This window comes from Mauremys mutica, chromosome 21, assembly GCF_020497125.1.
Source record: "Mauremys mutica isolate MM-2020 ecotype Southern chromosome 21, ASM2049712v1, whole genome shotgun sequence".
Taxonomy (NCBI): Eukaryota; Metazoa; Chordata; order Testudines; family Geoemydidae; genus Mauremys; species Mauremys mutica.
In genome coordinates this window covers 11,446,692-11,466,745 of record NC_059092.1, presented here as the reverse complement: position 1 = coordinate 11,466,745, position 20,054 = coordinate 11,446,692, and the positions used below count along the sequence as shown (strand labels likewise).

Sequence of the window (20,054 nt, the reverse complement as noted above, 5' to 3'; positions counted from 1 at the left end):
AGTGCAGAGGAAGAGAGTGGAGGCTTTTAGCGGTTGGGAAATAAGGCCAAAGAAAGAAGGACAGGCACATCAATTACATCCTAAATAAAGAAAACTTAAGTGAAAGTCCTGGCTTCTAAATTGTTTCTGGCCTTGCAGCTCTGTCTGTAGTTTTCTTGGCAGATGTAGCCTGAAGAAGGCTAATGGGCCCATTTAGGTTTTCCCTTTACACAATGGCATTGAGACATTTCTGCCGTGGCAAAGGGTGTGTGTGTTTTTTCAGTTTCTTTCTTGAAATCAGATTACAGAATCCATGTAATATTTTAAGGGCTCTGATGATCTCTCCTTGAGGAGGATCCATACTGCTCTGAGCATTGAGCCAGGTGCCTCCCTCCAATGTTGGCCGAGGAAAGGAAATTCCATGTGAAGTGCAAGGCTGACACCTGGAGGGCAACTGCTGAGGTGTAGCTAGTTAGGTCTTAATGAGAAAGCCAGAAACTCCACGCAAGATGCAAACTCAGCTTTGGGAATGTTGCAAGGGGAAGGAAAAGACCAGCTTCTTGGATCCTCCCTCCTTTTCTAATAAAGGTTTCAGTAGCACTAATTATTTCCCCTCTTTTCCATCATTAAGGAAACAAAGCTTTTCACTCCAGATTTCCCACCTCTGTTTCTCAGGAGTGGAGATGAGTCAGAGATGAGGCAAAGTCTCCATCCAATCTGGATCTGCGCTCCCTCACAGTTCAGGTGTGTTTGGATCCAGGACCCATCCCTACCTACCAGTTGTTTCACAACATCTAAGGTTAGTTTCTCATTTATTTTTTTTAGTCTGATGCTTTTGAATAGCTGGATCTCAGATTTCTCCCTATGTGCCAGCTTCTTATAGCTGCTGCTTTATTACGTAGGTAATCTTGGCCTGTGACTTTCTGGGATAATGGCTTGCTGGGGGTTGCCTTTTGGAGAACCAGGACCCAGCAGGGGGAGCATCAGGTAGAACTTGTCCTCCTCATCCCCTGGCTCTCCCAGGAGCCACAGAGAGGCTGCTCCTGAAGTCATTCATGATTGGGGGCACAGGGCAGGTTCAGGGACATGATCTGCATAATTTTCATGTTCAACCCCTAAGATGGCAATTGCCCCAGGCATCCATCCCACCAATCACTCAAGCTTTTGGGATCAATTTTACACCAAGACAAGAATTGTCCCTATGATTTTGAATGTTATTTTTGTTGGGAGTGTGTTAATAACTGAGTTATTTACTGTGCTGGTGTTACAGTATATGCAGTATCTCAGGAACCCAAAGATTATATTGATATTATATGCCCTTTAATTCCATGCATTACGTGCAACATGATACTGTTACTGTGATTCATGTCTCTATAAACTCTGCTTAGCTGTAAATTGTCATTTTTACGACATGGAGAAAATCTTAGAATTGGCTGAAGCATGGTTCTCATACACAGCTCTACCAATGCACCTATGGTACCCCTTGCTATTCCTGTCCTAGGCTTCCATACTGCTCTTCTGATGAACCTCAGTCTTGACCCAAAGCACCCCCTGGTTTTCCAGCCCTCCCAAAGCTCTGCCAATACTCCTCAGTCTTCCTCAACAGCACCCCTGCTCTTCCACCCCTACTCTACCCTACCCTACCCCACCCTACAGTTCTGCCAATGCTCCATTACCTTGACTTGCTGCAGACCCCTGCTGGTGATGACCGTGTGTCTTTATTATGGATTATCAATTGTATTGAATTATGCCGGATCACGTGGTCATTTAGTGTCGTGGTCAAATATCCACCAAGGTCTAAGGTAAGGCCCTGGCCACTAAACCCTTCACCTGTGACTCACTCCATATTTGAAATCTGGATTTGTGGTGGTGCTTTGCTAACCCAATTTGTCAGCCTCCTAACCCCCTTATTCCAGCCCTGGCAGATTATTTTCCTTGAAAATGGTGCCATAGATTGTTTCCACGTGAATCCTAAATAGATTCCAGGTGCCTTAACGTTATCCCTGAGTAGATATTTTCTAAGGGCCCAATCCTACAAGGTACTGAGCAATCTGGCCCTGATTTAGCAAAGCACTGAAGCACATACATAACTTTAAGCATGTGAGTGGTCCCCTGGAGGTCCATGAGACTATTCACATGCTTTAAATTAAGCATGAGTTTGCGTGCTTTGCTGGTTGGGATTAGAGTACTGAGCACCTTGGAAGACTGAGCCCATAGAACTAAATTCTTGCCCCCAAATCTTTGCATTTGTCCCCCAAAACAAAGCTCCCAAGCCGAGACCCAGCCTACTACTTTCTGGAGCGTTCGTCATTTCCAGCTGCAGACTCATGGAGAGAAATCCAGGAAGCATCAATAAATCCACTTTGACAGTGGATAAAGAGCTGTGAAAGAAGTAACATGTCAGGCTGATGATGTGGCTTTATTTCTCAGAGAAAGATCCATTTTATGGGGTGGAATAAAAATGCCAGCCAAATCAAATGCCAGGAAGTATCATACTCAATTGACTGCCAGTAGAAATTAAAAAAAAAAAAATCAGAGAAGGGGGAGACATGTGACATATAGGAAAAGCAAATACTAACATACACTGAAGCCCTGCACACCTGCTAGCTGAATGTGACAAAGGTATGTGTTCTTACATTAGCGTTAATTTGCTTTGCATGTCCCTGTTTGCTCAGACAAAGCCAGGGTTACTTGTGAGGGGCTTTAAAGACCTGGTGGGATTCACACTTTGGACATGAGGGGGCAGTGTTATCTGCTGTTTGTTGGCAGTGAAACTCATTTTGCTGTGTAATATAGGGGATGGTTCATTACAGTCAGTTCACTTCTACCTCCCAAGTTGCAGTGGCAAAATCTGGAGTGCTGCCCCTTTCCAACCAGGGGATGCAGGCTTTTTAAACCACCTTGTTCAAAGTGGGGACACTGGCCCTTTAAAAGATCACAGCCCTTTCAGCCCAAATGGGGAACAAAGCCCAGCCTAACAATTACGAAACCCTCTTTTTTTTTTGAGCATGCAGGTTTTAGGGGCCGCTGCTGCACTCTGAGGTTAATAATCAGTTTTAATATTCACTTAGGGGGCAGTAAAAAAAGAATGAAAATTTCCTAATTTGAAAATGGACTTGATTGGCAGCTTTATTATCTCTGTAAGGTGCATGGCATTCCACACAATCAAGTCGTTTTTAAAAATAATCTTGCTGCTTAAGTTGTACGCGCCGCTAATTGCATTTTAATAAGTCTCTTTAAAATCTTTCCATATTTTTTAATATCCTAATATTAGATAAGTGATTGCTGGGGACACTGGAGGGCACTGAAGTTTATAGAAAGAGGAACACCATAATGAAGCTTTATTGGGGTGGCATCACCAAACAATTGCTGTGATAGCAACACTCCCAAGCTTGGAGAAGTGCCAAATATCCCCTCTGGAACTGACTCAGACACTAGCCTTTGTGGCTCAGGAGTGACTTGGAAAATGGATGCTTTTGGCTCATAAATGGCCTCTTTCTGGGGTGGAAATTATTCAGAAACCTGCCTCTTTTGGCTTTGGACACTGGCTTCTATGGGTTTGTCTACAAGATTTTGAGCCTTTGTGGGTCATTTTTTCCAAATTTTCTCAGCAACCATGAAACTGAGAGAGAGCCCTGCAGTAGCAGATGTGGGATGATCTGCCACCCACATAGGTCTCATCCTGCTCTTTAGTATTGATTGGCTTATACCATGGCTTGTGAAGGGCTAGACAATGGGCTTCTTTTTGGCTAAGAAATTGACCTGTTTCTGGCTCAGAAACTGGTTCTTCTCTCCTTCTCAGTGTGTATGTTCGAAGTTGTAGCAAATCAAAAATCATCTCATTCATGAAAGAGCTTTTCTATTTCCTTGTGACCTGCCTGGTCTAGATCTTGACTGATGTAATGAAAAGTTTGCCAGAGTGGCGCTCACAGATGCCAGGGGTTATGAAGTGCTTCAGTGAGAATGAGAGAATGATAACTTCTGAATGAGGATGGACAAATGGGGTGATGCGCTTTTACTCCTGAAAATCAGGCCGTACGTAGGATGCGAGGGTCTCTGGGAACACGTATCAAAGTGTGTGTGTGTGGAAATGCGTGAGTGTGTACAACCCAGAATTATTACTAGCCTTCCCAAATGGAGAGGGGCGCATAGAGATGGCAACATATTAGAAATTAATCATAATGAAAAAGAGCAAATATATTTGAACTGGTGACTGAGCTGAACCAAAACCACGGATCCAAATCCAAACTGTGAGCTGGATCCTGCACCTGGATCCACATGGGTGAACCCCTGCACTGGTGCAGAGGCAGTGGGGATCTGCATATAGACATGAGGATGGGGGTGGGGCAGCCCACACTGTTCCAATTGTAGGATTTGGTGCTTTGCATCTGAAGCCTATCTGCAGCTGAAATAGAGTGTTCCCGTAGTGTGTGGTCTCCAAGTAGACCCCAGGGCAGTCATGTAATTTTCAGTGCCATGCTCTGGCATTATTATCTAAGTGAAAATCAATGAAAAAAGGTCTTTCAAACCCCCCACCCCCTTAAAAGCAAGTTACAGTAGAATTGGCTCATAGAGAACCTGACCATGATGAAGCAACACTTGTGTCACAGAAGAATTAACTCTTCAATTCCAGTTATACTGCAGACGAGTTATATTGGACCCTTAGCACAGAATAACATTGTTCTGTGGGTAAAAAATGACTCCATAGTGTTGCCAAATCTTTCAATAATTGTTTTTTTTTCTTAAAGCCCCAGCTCCTGGAGTCATGGTATAGTATGGTAGACTCTCAGCTTTCATTAAAAACCTCCCATGTTTCTAGCAGTTTCATGGTTGCTGAGAAAATTTGGAAAAAATGACCCACAAAGGGTCAAAATCTTGAAGGCAAGTAAAAAGAATCCATAATTATTATCTTTAAAAAATGTCATTTTTAAGCTAATTTCATGATTTTTTGGGGGGCTTGACTAATGATTTAACATTTTTATAAATGACTTGGAAGAAAGCATAAAATCATCACTGATAAAGTTTGCAGATGACACAAAAATTGTTAGTGTGATAAATAGTGAAGGTCAGGTCATTGATTCAGAGTGATCTGAATCTCTTGGTAAACTGGGTGCAAGCAAACAATATGTGTTTGAATACATCTAGGAACAAAGAATGTAGGCCAGACTTACGTCAAGAAAGATGTTGATAAATTGGAGAGGGTTCAGAGAAGAGCCACAAGAATGATTAAAAGATTAAAAAACATGCCCTATACTAATAGACTCAAAGAGCTCAATCTATTTAGCTTAACAGAGAGAAGTCTAAGGGGTTATTTGATTATAGTCTATTAAGTATCTACAGATCCCTGACAATTTTTAAATCAAGATGGGATGTTTTTCTAAATGATCTGCTCTAGGAATTATTTTACGGAAGTTGTATGGCCTGTATTATACAGGGGGTCAGACTAGAAGATCACAACATTCCCTTCTGGCTTTAGAAGCTATGAATCTATGAACTTTTGAATGTGTGGAGTTGATGGTATTACTATTAAAAAGATCTTTTGGAGTGGTGTGTTGAAAAAGAGCTGCTTTCTGACTGCCTGAAGAAAAAGATTATCTATCTGTCTGTCTGTCTGTCTGTCTATCTATCCTCATGTGCATCATCATAGAATCTTTTGACCTGCTCCTGCCCCTCCATAACATCTCTGGTCCTAATCCTGTTCCCACTGAAATCAATGGGAGTTTTGCCACTGTCTCTAACAATAGCATAATTAGGCCTTTTGTTTGGTACTGTGCACGTAGGGACAATTTATCCGTTAGTAGGCAAATGATTATTCCCAGCGGTGCAACTTCATTGGGCCTCCAAGAAGTGTGAGATGCTCCTGAACAGAAAGCAAAACCCTTAAAATTAGCCAAGAGCTAAAAAAGAGTTAGCAGCTTCCAAACTTCCTTTCTTCCTTCCTTCCTTCCTTCCTTCCTTCCTTTCTTTCTTGAAACAAAAGAGGGAGAAGTTCCTGAAGGTCTTACTTCTTACTGAAAGGCTGGGAGGCACATGTTCAGCGAACTTTTGAACAGGAAGTAAATATCCAGGTCATATTTAGCCCTTTTCATGTGGTTCTTTTAATCCCCCAGATTGGGTTTCAGAGAAGTTTTACAGTTTCAGTTTTACAAAGCAAACCTTCCTTTAATGTTGGCGTTTTAAAGAAAAAGCTTCAGTCAAAACATGTGTGTTTTACATCAGCCAGATGTGACGTGCAGGGGAACGGGCCACAATGTGGCAGCCAGCTCTGCTGTGGGAGTTGGATGTGTTGCTGCAGTTGGAATAACTGGACTGAGGGTGGGGGCTAGAATTCCCAGTGGAGGGATAAGTATATGGACTCTCTCCTCGTGTGGTTTTCTCTCCCATCTCCTTGAACTTATACTTGCAGTCCCAAGCCAGGGCTATTATTGTTTGTGTTACAGTAGCAGCTAGAGGCCTCAATTGAGATCATGGCCCCATTGTGCTAGGTGCTGTACATATGGACAGCAAGAGAGAGTTCCTGCCCTGAAGAGTTTTAAGTCTGTCTAGACAAGTGACAAAAAGGATGTGATGGGAAACACTGGGGAAGTGAGTTACCCAGGGTCACCCAGCCAGCCAGTGGCAGAATCAGGAATAGAAGTGAGGTCTCTTGAGTCCCAGGCCAGTGCTCTATCCACTAGACTATACTGCCTCTCATATGCTGCTTTTCTATTTGATCAACCTTGTCCCTTTAAAAATATCTTCTATATTAATAATAATACTTTGCCCTTCTGCACCACTTTTTCTTGAGGCCTTTTGCAAATCTAAATTAATTCAGCTTCAGAGCACCCCCCAGAGGTAGGTGAGATTTGATTTTTAACTTTCATCTCTCCAGCAGTTGGGATAGATGGCACCTACTTCATCAAGGATCTTTGCTGTGCATGCCAAGAGCACTGAGGAAAGGGCTGAGGCGGGTTTATAACTTTAGTAAATATCCCAAGTTATTGTTTTTAAAGTTCACCTCATCGGTGTGAATTACCTTCATCTCCATCCAACAACACAAGCTCTTTCTATAGCACGTTCTCCTCACCAGCCCTGCTGCCACCTGACTCAGGAGATTAACCCAAGTTCAAGTGGAGAACATCCTTGTAGGAGTGCCTTTCAGAGGCATCCTTTGAAGAATCCCCTCCATGTTCCTCACCTGGAATTTGGAGCAACCAAATAAGGGACTATTTCCAGAAACTCCATCCCAGGTTTTATCCTAAGCCCAGTGCATGATGGGACAGGACTTGGGAAGGTTGGTCAGTGCAATGAGTATAGAATGGTCATGCTATGTAGACGTGCTCCACAAAGTGGCTAGTGCTGTATCTCACTATGGAGTCTGTGTGCCTTGATTTCTGAATCACCTGCGGCAGAAAGGAGTGTGTGCCTAGAATGATTTGCTTTCCCTTTTCCTAATTATGTGTCCACACTTACGCTCCCTTACCTAGGTCATTAAACTGTAGGGTTGGTCATGGAAACTTGTGTAAAAATAACAGCCCTTGAATTAACACCATTAGTTTTTCCTTTAATAACGTTATATTTTTATTGTGTTTTATTTTTGCCAGTATAAGGTTTTTGGCATTTGGGTCTGGGCTCTCTGGTGATCTAGAAGTGACGTGAATAAGACTGCACTGGATTGCCCCTCTTCCCTGACTGACATTGGGTGTAGGTTTCCTCTTTGCTCTGGCTGGACATATTGATCAGATGGGGTATAGTGGGTTTGTGGTGTTTTTATTGGGGGTCTGTGGGGTTGGGTGGAAGTGGGTTGTTTCTCTGCATTGAATGCATGGGATGGAATGTAGTAGGGCAGATTGTCTCTATGTATTACACTGGAGAGGATCTGATGGCTTATCTTTTTAGAGAGGGCTGGTTTGGATGGGATGTGGGTAGTAGGCCAGAAATGACTTTGGATTGTTGGGGATGGATGGTTAGTGGGGCTGGTTCAGCTGATTGTCTTTGCACTGGAGCTAATGAGGGGAGATAAGAGTGAGAGGTTGTGGAATGGGCTGCATGAGATAGAGAAAGACTGGGAAAGTTGTCTCTTTGGGTTGTCTGAGATAAGACTGGATTAGATCAAATGGGCTGGGGTTGCCCTTTTGGTGGGCATTTTATCTGGTGGAATTAGATCCTCTTCTCAGGATGAAGTGGATTTGAAACGTCATGGTGTGATTATACCCTCTCCCCGAGACCTTTCTCTTTGACTGGTGAATGTCTTGGCAAATTGTTCATAAGACAGGAGTACCAGGAAAGTGGTATTTATTTTAATAGATGGGCACTGTGATCCTGAGCATGACTTGTCCGTATAGAGCTTTCCTCTCATCCTTTCTCCGTGGTGCCACAACTCATCAACTGCCACCCTCAGCAAAGGGTCCTTGTCCTGGTTGTCTTTTAATGTGCAGTGGTAGAAGTTGGGTGTGCGCTGAGATGGGAGTGGGGGCTTCTCAAAAGATTATGGGACTCTCTTAAAGATGCTGAGCACCTGAAGCATCCATTGACATCAGTCAGTGATCTTCCCTTTGTAGCAGGAGGAGTGGCACAACCTGAGTGTTTGCGTTTGACTGACTGACTGACACATGGAAAAGGCAGGACGGCTCCCTGGGGCATTTCTTGTCTGTAAGCCCAATCAGTGGGGATGGTCCAGTGGATAGGGTACCAGACTGGAACTGAAGAGATACGGGAGCAGTAACTGGCTCTGCCATTGACTCCCCATGTGACCTTGACCAAATCACTTAATCTACCCTGTGCCTTAGTTTCCTGAGAATCTCCCTGTAAGATAGGGAAGTAGTAAGACTAAAATCCATTTGTAGCTGTGAGACCCTCAGTTCTTCAGTGATGAAGGCCATATAAGTACCTAGATAGCACATAGTCTGCTGAACATCTATTGATGACAATACTTTACAGGGCTATTGCACCATCTGTCAAAGCTTATGAAGCACTTCACCGATCCTGCTTACGCTTTCCCTTGCCTCCAGGAGGCAGCACTTTACAATCCCTGTTTAGAGATGGTCAAACTGACTTTTCCCCAAGTGCAAGGATGGCAGATCTGGGGATAAAACTCTGGATTCCCAGACCCCTGATCTAACCATTAGACATTTGCCTCTCCATGACAGCTCTGCGCAATCCCAGGACTCATTTATTTTCCCTATTAAAACAGAAGTAAACAAATATTTTCTTTCCAAGGCGCATTGGGGCTGGGGAAAAAATGGAAGTAAAATTAAAAATAAAATTACATAAGTCCCTCTTGGCTCAGAGTTGTCCAGTCTTCTTTATATTCACACTTCTCTTTGTTATGTTTCCTTGAAGTCGAACCTCCCCGGAGAAGGGAACCTTAGAGTTTCTGGTGCTGTAGAAGAAATGCTTCAAGAAAAAGAAAAATAATCGCAGCTGCAATGTTAAAAATAAGAAGCTAATCAAAGGCAGCCCATGTGGGCCCCACTTTCATCTCTCATCTTCAAAGAGGTGCAAACAAACATTGTCGGCTTGCCAAACAGCAGCCTCAGCGCCTGACAATCCCATTACTCCTCCAGCGTCCACCCTCCCATTCCACGCTGCCGAGCCCATAGGCATGGGAGCCCAGGGTTGGTGCCAAAGTGAGAACCTCTAGCCAGTGGCGGGAAGCCACATATGGAATTCCTCTGTGGATCCAAATCATTCCATAACAAACATACTTGTGCCCCGTAGGGGAAGGTCCACTTCTTGTTCTGTTGCCTTTAGATCTTGTCTAATAATAATAATAATACCACCACTCATTCCCCACACTACTAAAAAGCCTCTGGATCAGAGGGTTTTTCTTCCCCAAACGGTTCTTGTTTAAATAATATTCAGACCATGATGAAATCCAGATGTAGCTAGTGCAGTCTGAGAGTGTGGACTAGCATTCAGAGCCGGGGACTTGGGAATTTGGACTCTTGGGTTCTACTCCCAGTTCTGCTATGGACTAACTGTGGGCAAATCAACGCAACCACCCTCTCTTGTGCCTCTGTTTACTCACTGAGGTGTTGCTGATTGCTGCAAAAGTGTTTTGAATGCCTCAAAGATACAGTTTAAGAGCAAAGTGTTAGTAGCGGGACTGAATCCGGACTTTTTTCTCTAGCTATAAAATAGCCAAAAGTGTCTCTCAGGGGAAATCCATAGGGACTAGCGCTGGAAATGCCAAAGAATAATGTAACTAGCCACAGTCTTACATTTATAGGAAGCAGAACTTGGGATGGTTTCCCTTTATAGGGAATGCAAACTGGGGAACGACCTAAGCAACTGCTGTGTGACACCACTTCTCCCTGCAGACATGATGAGAAAGGAGATTTATCTGTAACTGAAAAGACCTATTTCCAGGAAGGGGCAGAGCTGAGTTTAGTCATTACATAGTGCTGTGTGAAGTCTGGATGCTAGCACCTGGCTATAAAGCACCGAGCTGTATGAAATGAAGTAGCCTCTCCCATGGGTGGGGTCTGGGTATGACCTCCAAGGCAAGTTGCTGTATATTTCTTCCACTAGAGACTCTCCTGGCAGCACAGTTCTAGGTCTTTGGGATTTGGGGGAGAGGTGTTATGCTTGGGTGGATATTTCCTACCTTGCCTTTTGCTGGATATATTGATGGTTAAGATTTCCACAGCAGTTTGTAAAGAAATCCCCACCCAAGAGTCCTGGGAGAGAGAGCCTGTGCATGAGAAATCTGCCCAGAATTCTCGACATTGGTGGCTGCAAATATTCATCAATATTAATATCCAAAGTCTTTTGGAACTCTCAAGTGGAGCTGAGGTGAGATGTCTGTGAGTGGACTGCAGCTCTGAGTAACAGCTGTCAGCTCTGCCCCAAGCCTGACCCAGCTTCACCCCTGGAGCTCTGTCTTTAATTCCAAAGACATTCACAAGGAATCTCTCCCTATAAAGAAGGGGAAAGACATCATGGCAACAATACCCCTACCAGAATGATCTATTGCAAATGGTGGCTTCTGAGTGGCCAGTGTGAGGTTGCTGGGTCTCAGGCTTGCCCCAAGTGTGGCACTATTGAGAGACCAAGGGTTGAATGGACTCTGGGGAATGGACTCCTTTCGGGTCTAGAAGGGGTCAGAGTGTGAGGCTGGGCTGGAGTGAAGGAGCTTGCACTGCCCATGCTGTCCTGTACAGAATGGAAGCTGGCTTTTAGGACTATCAGTGCAGGGACTCACTGGACTGGGTTCTATTCCTGGCTATTCCACTTGTCTGCTGGGTGACCTTGGGCAAGTCACTTCACCACTCTGTGCCTCAGTTTCCCCACCTGTAAAATGGGGATAATGGTACTGACCTCCTTTCTGAAGTGCAGTAAGGTCTGTAGATTAAAGGTGTTGGGTATTGTAATTCAGCATTGAATTGCATCTTGGTGCTTGCCAGAATTTTGACTGAGAACTCTCTCCTGCTGCCCTGTACCTGTCTGGGGCCTCACTGCTCCTTGACCTCATTAGTAGCATTACAGTAGCTGTGGGAGCAGTTCACTGGTGAGGTCACCCACCCGCAGGAGCCTCCTGGGGCCTGCACTGGGTTCATAAGGGGAGGAGAAGGGGGAAGCAGGATTGGATCCATGTGCCGACTCCTCAGTAATGAGGAAAACCTGTCCCAGCCAGGGAAGGATTCAATTAAGAGGCCAGAGGAACTCTGGTGAAGGGGGGTTGGGCACTGGGATGTCTAGGGCTGCTGCTCCTGGCAGGAATAAAGGTGCTGCCATAAAGGAAGAGAAATTGACTCCCAAGTAGCCCTGATTTTCCCCTTCCCCCATACAGCATGCAACAAGGTAGAGATTAGACCATTACACCCAGGGGAAGCCACAGAGTTGAGCTTTCTTTTTATGGACAGTAGCAGGAAATCAACAGATTGGAACCAAATGAGAGGCCCAACTTGAACCAGATGTGACCCTAGGGTGAGGAAAAACTCAGGGATGCTTTCACTCTGACATATCCACTGGTGTTGGGAGGAAGGTGGTCACAGCAGCCTGTCAGACACTGCTTGATTGTGTCATCCCATGGTAACAGAGTGGCTGGATGTCATAGTTGGGCTGTAGTGAGGCAACAGTAGGGTTTCCCATTGGAAATAACAGGCTGCCTCCCAAGGTTTTGGATGTGCCTCCTGGGTCATCATAATGAGACCTACACCCACCCCAGCACATACCTCTCTGTTTTGAGCTAAAAGAGTGGCTCCACTAGCTAGTTGCAGTAGTAGGCTGTTATCCCTTGTGTGGACTTGCCTCTGTAGTCACTGCTGACCCACAGTGCCCTCTACTTCCACCTGGCCTGCCCCACAGAATATCTTCCGTCTCAATTTCTTCCCCACCTTCCCTCTGGATTAACGCAAAATCTAAAAATATAATAAAATGGCTCCTATTGTGGAGCCTTGGGTTCTTTGGATCTGGGGTTTTGGTTTGAGCCTACCCACCTTTACCTAGTAGTAATTCAGTTTCAGACTCTGGGGAAAGGGTGAGGGCTAGTGCAATTAAAATGTGGTGTTGACTACTCATGCAATATTTAGTATTTTTCTTAAAGCCTCAACTCCTGGAGTCAAGTGATTAGGTGACAATCTTGGCTTTCATTTAAAAAAAGTTAGTTTCTAGACTTGCTGGTTGCAGAGAAAAACTTTAAAAGGTGACCGCTAAATTGCTAAGAATCAGAAGGTCAGTATAAGAACTCAGCATTTATTCATATTTAAATGTCATGATTTTTAAGCCAATCTCATGATTATTTGGGGCCTGATTCATGAATTTTGCCCGCTTAGGGTTGACCATGCTGAAATGAAATGGCCAGAGGCCAATCCCTCCTCTCTTTCTCCACCCCTTTGCCCCCTTTCTAATCTAATCAACAATTTCAGAACCAGAACCAGTTAAACTCTTTCAGAGCCCATTTAAGCATTCAGCATACTCTGCCCTGTATGTGCCCTTGGACTTGAGCCAGGCCCAGGGTGATGCTGTAATGCATGATGGAGAGGCACAGACTCACCCAACTCTTGATATCCTTGGTGCTGTCTCAGGTAGGACGGTTTGCTAATGTATTATTCCAAATGAGGAGCAGCTTGTGGGGTCCCTCTGCCCACTAGAAGCGAATCTCATCAGCTAATGACTATGAGGACTTTCATGGCTGGAGGTGGTGCTTTTTCACTATTCTCACAGGGCCTGATCCTTAAGCCCACTGATGCTGATTGTCTTTCCATTGAGTTAGATAGGCTTTGGATCAGACTGGTAACTCAGATGGTGGCAGGCTAGCAATAACCCAGTCAGCAGGGTACTGTCTAGCTTGGGAAAACATTCCCATCCTCCTGTACCTGCACATTCAGCTAAGCAGGTTGGTAGTTCAGGAACAGCCCAAGGGAAGCGGCAGGAAGGAGATCTGATCCTTCCCTGCCTTGTGCCATTTACATTCTATGCACTGGCGAGTGTGAAAACGGCACCATTCTGATCAAGTAGCATTTTCCGTTTTCCTAGGATGGGTGTAAATGACACTCGAGGTGCAAAGCAGGGGAGAATTGGGCCCAGTGGTTAATAGTGGTAACGTGCGGATGGGGAAGAAGGCTAAGTCTGGATTGAGAATAAAGTAAGATGCCATAAGGGACAAGAATGGAATGTGATGCATATGGGCCTAATGATACAACTGGAGCCCACTGCCTGAGACCCTGTCAGCACGCTAACATTTTACAACCTGTATCTGAACCCTCCCGGGGGAGGCGAGGAGCGGTTAGCCTCCAACATGTTTTTAATTAACCCAGTTGAAATGTGGTGTTGACAGGGCTCTCCAAGGTTTGCTGAACAACTCTGTTAGCTAGCCCTCCCAGGTGGTCCCACAACAATGCATGGGAGGTGGTTGCCAAATGGCTACCTTGCAAGGCAGGTCAGGGTTTGGACTGGACCAGCCGATGCTGCCAAAGCTGCAGCCTGAGGGGGCTCCTGGGTTCTTTATTGACATTGCCCTGCAGAGCCGATACTGGCGTAGACGAATGAGCTGGATTCTATTCTGCCCTGTGCATCATCGTTCGGTGCTGTGAGTGCAGAATCGTTATTTCCTGGTGGTGATGAAAGAGGCAGAAAGAATCCAGCGATGTGTTCAGATCCCAGGTGGGATTTGTGGTGGCGACAGTCAGAGGAAACATCCCATGGATTTGCAACTGGAATGACTATCCTGCTGAGTGAGTGAGAGAATAAACAGGGAATCCCACCATGTATCTTATGCAGAGTCACCCAGACCACAACCCTGCTGAGAGATGGGTTGGGAAGGGAAAGCAGCTCTCTGACAACACATGAAAGCCTGTACATTGGCGCTGCATTCTGGCCTCGCACCAGCAGATTTCCAGATAAATTCTCTGAAGTCAGCAGAGCTTCTCAGGATTGTCAGTGAAAGCAGAATCTGGCCCTAGGCTGACATTAATGGAATGACAGGTGGGAGTAGTCTGACTTCTGAGACCCCCCGGCCCTTATTGCCCCTGTTACCCTGGCAGAGTTTAAGCTGCACGGGCAGCCTGCTAGTTGCTAAAGGGAGCTGGGGCTGCACAGGTAGTGATGGACCTGGGAACAGCCTCTCAGTGCGAGGCAGAGCAAGGTGCAAGGCTAAAGGACGTTGGGTTGGAGCTTCTGGCTATTCTCCTGCAAAGCCTGCATCAGAGAGCCCATTAAATGGAGTGAAACCACGCTCCTTTCCTGGAGAAAATGCAAGTGGGCTTGTCAACAAGGCACTTTCCGACCACCATACCAAACTCCTTCATGGAAACTTAACAGAATTGACAATGTAGTGATTTATGGCCATTTCCCTCTGAGTTTGCTTCAGTCTGTTTGCACCACTGCCATGGCAGCAAAGGAACTATTTACTCATCCCGCTACCTTGCCACATCCTGGTCTTCTGTCTGAGACAAAGCTTGGCTTGATATGAAATGGCAAGCAGAGCCACTTAGAACTGGCAGGCTTTAGAGTCACGGATGGCTTTGTCTCTGGCTCTTCTCCCTTCCAGAGATTATCTAGTCAGACTGAGGGGGGAAAAGCCTCACCAAATAATCCTTTCTGCTTATAGAGCTGCTTCATTCAAGGGCCTTGGAGTGCTTTATAACCATCAGCCTCTACCTGAGGTAGAAAGGAGCTACACCAGCACTAGATTTGGTCATGTATCCCCAGGAAATAAGCATTGTTGTTGGGGAAACTGAGACACAGAGCAGTGTAAGTGATTTGCTCAGAAAATCAATGGCAAAACTGGGAACTATCCTGATGCCCAGACCCCTGCTCTAATCTCTATTACCAGGTATAGTGCTTTGTGGGCCAGATTCACCATTGTCCTACTACTCATGCAAATATTGACATCAGTGCAGTGGTAATGTTTCACACTCACTTTGCACCTTTTGCACAAGGTGCATGGCAATAGTGAATTGGACCCTCAATATTCACACTCCATTGCAAAATTAACTAATTAATCCTAACAGCACGCCTGAGAGATAGTTTAATAACTTCATAGAGTTTAGGACCATTTGGGACCATTGGATCATCTAATCTGACATCATGTATCACAGACCATTAATTTTCTCCTGAATATCCCTATATTGAGACCAGACAGACTAAAGTATTTAATTCCCTAGGAAACAAAAGTGTATGCCATAGGGAGAGACTGAGGTGCCAATGCTCGAGGCCCTTGCAATGGCAGGGAATTGATTAGATGAGAGATGTCCAAATGATCTCAGTGGGCAAATCATGGCCTACGCTGCAGAGGATGGTGAAAAACCCCAAGGTCCCTGACAATCTGCCTGTTCCTTCCTGACTGCCAATCTGGCGACCAATATATGACCCTGGGCATGTGGGCAATACACCAGGAAGGCATTGAAGAAGAGGATTCTAGTATGTTCCACCTCAGAGCTCTGGACCACCCCATCTAATGTCCCTTCTCCAGCTGTGGACAATCTCTGATGCTTCAGAGGAAGGCAAAAATACTACCTCAGAATACACCTAACCAGTTGTGCATCAGAGGAAAAAAATCCTTCCTGAGCCCTGCAGATAACTAGATAGGTGGGCAGTACTATTGCCTGTTTACAGATTGGACAAGGGAGCTAAATAGTTAAAAGTCGTGTAGCAAAGCAGTGACAGCCTTGACTAGAATCCAGGTCTCCTGGCTGTGAACGCTCTGTGCTAGTCAGTTGGCCACACTGGCGGCATTTTAATGCAAGGTGGACAAGCAGTGGCGTGAGACAAACCTTTTCCCTCTGTGCCATTGATGTAGGTAAAATGGATCCTTAGCCCCAGCCACCAGATCTTCAGTATACTGAGTGCTGGGCACTGGTGAAAATCTGGTCCCATATCATTGCATAAAAGCCCTCCTAGCGACCCCCATATACGAGAGTATTTTTCTGGTTAGTTGGTTGGTTTCCCCAGATGAGATCTGGAAAAGAGGTAGCAAAAGTGTTTGGGACCTGAAGTCTGTGGAATAAATTTACAGGGCGAGAGCAGTGGGTCATCCAGCTTGTGCTTATTTAGTTAATGTCTTTAATGTGCTTTGAAATCCTGACCGGAAAATATCCAGTGTAAAATGCCACATGTGCAGCTTGTGAGATTTGTGTCACATGGGGCTCCCCTGCCTGGTTATGTGTACTGAATGAAGGAATGACTGTACCCACAAGTCCTTTTTTTTTTTTAAATTGTGGGGGCAAGAGAACTGTCATGGGTCAAATTTTCACATGCAGGCAACAACATTTTACCTATGAAATGAATGAAACCTGCATTTGTGCCTGCAAATAGGCTTTTGCTTGCACACCTGAGTAACTGTGCATATGTGTCCATTTGCTCGCACAATTACCTGTTTAGTGTGTGCGCAAATGCAGGTTCTAAGGTGTATGCTCAGGACAGTAGAAGTTGGTTTGGATGTGCTTTGCACAGTGTTATATTGCAGTGCAGCCACTGAAAGGTACATTGTTGCAACTAATGTTACAGTCTGAACCTGTGTCTAATTAAGTCAGGGCACAGATTTGTGCTGAGTGCAAAGGCTTCTCAGCTGTGAGGCCTTGGAATCTCTTCTCTGTTTAATGCAAGCTAAGCATCTTGGTAAAGGGCTCCATGTGGGTGCTTTGCAGTGCTTTAGTACACCATAAAAACAGGCTCCTGGAAGTCAGCAGAGATGTGAGTGGATCTAAAAGAGCCCATGATGACACTTGTAGGGTAAGTCAGTTTGTCAGTCAGCCCAGTGGGAGTGGCAGAAAATCTTTCTCAGCCCTTCCCTCTACTTCCCTCTAGTTCTGCTGCTACACTTATAGGTGGGTTGTTGCAAGTTCCAGTAGCGGATGGTATTGTTATACTCTCCATTGTGTACTGGTTGGGGGAGCAAAAAGCAATGGCTGGATCTTCTGTATTTCTCTTTGCCCTAACTGAAGCCTAAACTGCTCTTTAGCAGGACTGTGGACCTGCCTTTTGGAGCCAGAGATTGTTCAGCTCTGAATGAGACAGGGGTGAAAAGAGTCCCTTCTTTTTCATCTCTTGCCACAAAGCTGTGGTGAAAGTTCTTAGGGTTTCTTTGGCCTGTGTGGTCGCGGTGTGATGGATTTTCTGTTTACGCACAGCCAGTCATTGTTAAATGAGCAACACTCTCTTTGGTTTGTGCAAGGGCTTGAGAAGGGTGAGCTAGTTTTCAGGGGGTGGAAGGGAAGATCTGTGTGAGGTTGGAGAAGGATCACTCTCTAAAGAGCTTGCTTTCTCTTTCTTCTGAGCTGGACTCTGGGGAAGACACTGGAGGGCAAGATATGCTAAAGCAGTGGTCCCCAACCTTTTTTGTCTGGCGGGCACTGGATGACGAGCCACCGAGGACCATGGCTGGCGGACAAGCATCCGCCGAAATGCCGCCAAAAATCAGCGGCATTTCGGCGGCGACACCTCTTGATTTTGCCACGTTTTGGCGGTGTTTTGGCGGATGCTTGTCCGCCAGCCAGTCGTGAGTGCAGATAGATGCCCCGGCGGGCGCCATGGCACCTGTGGGCACCGCGTTGGGGACCACTGTGCTAAAGCATAGTAGGCCTGATATACCTAGGTTATCTGCTTTGCACAGGCAAAATGTGAGGTAAATGAGGGGTTTACATATGCCATGAAGGGTGCAGGCATATTTTGGGGATGCACCTATCTTTGAAAACTTATCCCTCTAAAATGTGAACTCTCTTAATGATGGGACTTGCTCCCTAATTCTTTGGGGCCAGATTCTTACCTCGATGCGATAGATTTACACATGTGGCAAGTGTCAGGTTAAGGCCAGTGATGCTCCTGGTTGTGATAGTCAAAGTCCTGTGATCAGATTACAGCGGGTCTCACTGGCAGTGAACTTGGAGGTAGTGAAGCTAGAGGGCAGATCCTGATTTGCTCTGGTGCATTGCTATTGGGGTTCTAGTAAGTCTGAAAACAATCACTTACTATAAGAGGATTCTGCTGGCTGTGACATGCATGTTCCCTGTGGTGCTGATAGTCTTAGGCACAGCTGTGGGTCACGTCTCATAGCTGACTAGGTGCACTGGTTATTAGCAATAGGACTGGGACCAGTCATACAAGTGGTGGGGCTGCTCTGCATTTCAATAACGCCTTTCGTCCAAAGTGCGGTACTAACAGTCATTGAATCCTCTGAGTAAGTTTCATTATCCCAATTTTCCAGATAAAGAATCTCCGGCACAGAGAGCTTAAGGAACGGGTCCAGGATCACTAGTGTCAGTGGCTGAACTCTGAATTGAACCCAGGCGTTCTCACCCCCAGTCCTGCACTTTAACTGCAAGGCTGCTCTAATGGTTGTGCGATAGTTTGCAAATTTTGGCTCTGCTGTTGGCTGGTGCTGGAAGCACTACAGAGGTCTCAGTGCCTGGGGGAAGAAGGCCCTTGTATTGCTCATGAGCAGCACCTTCTGGCTGACCCATGGACTGCGAAGGAGATGGTGGCCAGAAGAATGAGGTGACAATACCATGGCTGACCACACCCCTCCTCTCCATATGCTGGAGGAACTTTACAAAGCCTGGTCTGAGTTCTCACTCATGTGAGGCAAAAGGCAGAAACGTCTCAATGTGCCCGAGTTCTGCTTGTCTCCTCCAAAATCCCTGGGGCAGTGGTTTCCAGGGGCTTAACCGTTCAGTCCATAACAGTCTAAGCAACGGGCACTCATTTCAGAATGGCCTGGGTTAACTCCGAGAGTTCTACGCCATCCCGGACAGGCCACTCTGTGGGACAGCGATGTCAGAAAGCAAGGAAGGCTGGAATATTATGTGAAACAGGCAGGCCCAGCATCCTTGGGGAAGAGCTGCTGGTGGGGGAGGGGGTGTCGGATAATTCACTCTCCATGTTAATTCATCTCTTTGGGCCAAGTACCAAGTCTGTTAAAATGTTTGTTCAATACATTTGGGCCGGAGGTAAAACTCCATTTATTCTAATACATAATTTTACTGCATGACTCATTGATGCAAATCCGTGTGGCTTTCTCCAAAGGGGCTGTGCAGGGAAAAGAAGCATGGGGGGGGGGTCTAGACTCCAGGTTAGCACCCAAGAATGAGATTCTGCTCTTGGTTACACTCTCGTGATCCTGCTGGACTGCAGACGGGGACCCAGATGTTGTTTCTGGTGCAGCCATGGCTCTTTGGCAGACCTGACCAGCGTTCTCACCAAGACAATGTAATTGGGACATAAGTGAATTCTAGTCAGTTCGGGAAACACATCCTTTCAGTTCCTGAAAACATGCTATTATTAATTAAAGAGCGCAAATACTAAGGGGGCCGCACGCCTTTCGTTGGCTGGTCTCAGACTTGTGCCTCTCCATTCGTCTCTTCTTGCTAAATTTTTCAGTGTTTTTAACATCAGACTGATGTTACGTATAATTACCAACTTTGCACCAAAATTATATTTGACATGGCTTGTGTGGGAAATTAGAGCATTTCAGAGACTACAAATTCACCTGGGAAGATGAGCCAGGCAAGACAAGGCAGCGTGGAGTGGAAGTAATTTGAATATTACATGTGCCCTCCTGAAAATGCCAAAATCATTTAAATTGCTAGAAAGGATATTTTCCCTAATTAACTATGTGTGCTGGAGGGTTCATAACTGCGCTTTGGAGATGGAGG

The 20,054-nt window shown here is 45.6% G+C and overlaps 1 protein-coding gene across 6 annotated transcripts in view; it reads left to right on the top strand.

Annotated features, from left to right (window-relative positions):
* The window catches only part of CASZ1 (castor zinc finger 1), a 394,551-nt gene that overhangs the window by 13,592 nt on the left and 360,905 nt on the right, over positions 1–20,054 (top strand). For 5 of the 6 annotated variants that reach the window (XM_044996148.1, XM_044996145.1, XM_044996152.1 and 2 more), the window contains exon 3: positions 655–778. The gene's annotated coding sequence lies outside the window, so the exon portion shown is untranslated. Of the gene's footprint in view, positions 1–337; positions 568–654; positions 779–20,054 lie in introns of those variants that run through there. The other variant, XM_044996150.1, reaches the window with a different exon arrangement.